Below are 616 nucleotides of genomic sequence, written 5' to 3'. Positions count from 1 at the left end.
TTCATTATTTGGTATATCATCTGTTCATTTGATTTATATATAGAACAGGGAAATAGCAGCTAAAAACAGTTTATATTTGGGATAACTAGTAAAGAAAAATTAAATCTCACTGCCAAACGAAAGGCAAATGGCCAAATTTATCCCGGAAATTTCATAAGAATTTACTGAACCACATGTTACCTTGCTGTATTCTCTAGCCGTGTGTGTGTGTGTGTGTGTGTGTGTGTGTGTGTGTGTGTGTGTGGGCGCGCGTGTGCGCGTGCATGTGCGTGTCCAGCGTTGCAAGGTATTTCAGGTTTAAACACTTATCTTTACATCACCAGTCAATATAGTTAAGTGATAAAGTCCTGGTCCATATTATGACAATGTATATAAATATTTGAAAGCACCATTTAAAATTTCACCATTTTGGCCGTCTGTGAATATACAATTCAATGGAATGTCATACGTTGGCAGTGTTGTGCATCAATGTATTTGTTAATAGTTTCAGATCATTTTTTTTCCTCTGAAGGAAACTCAGGACCCAGTAAAAAGTCACTTTCCTTTCCCTGTCCCCCAAGTCCCTGGCAAGCACTAATCTCCTTTTCACCTCTGTGGATTTGCCTGCTCTAGAGAT

The sequence above is a fragment of the Propithecus coquereli genome, unplaced genomic scaffold (genome assembly GCF_000956105.1).
Source record: "Propithecus coquereli isolate 6110/MARCELLA unplaced genomic scaffold, Pcoq_1.0 Scaffold238, whole genome shotgun sequence".
NCBI classification, from domain to species: domain Eukaryota; kingdom Metazoa; phylum Chordata; class Mammalia; order Primates; family Indriidae; genus Propithecus; species Propithecus coquereli.
This window is presented reverse-complemented; position numbering follows the sequence as displayed.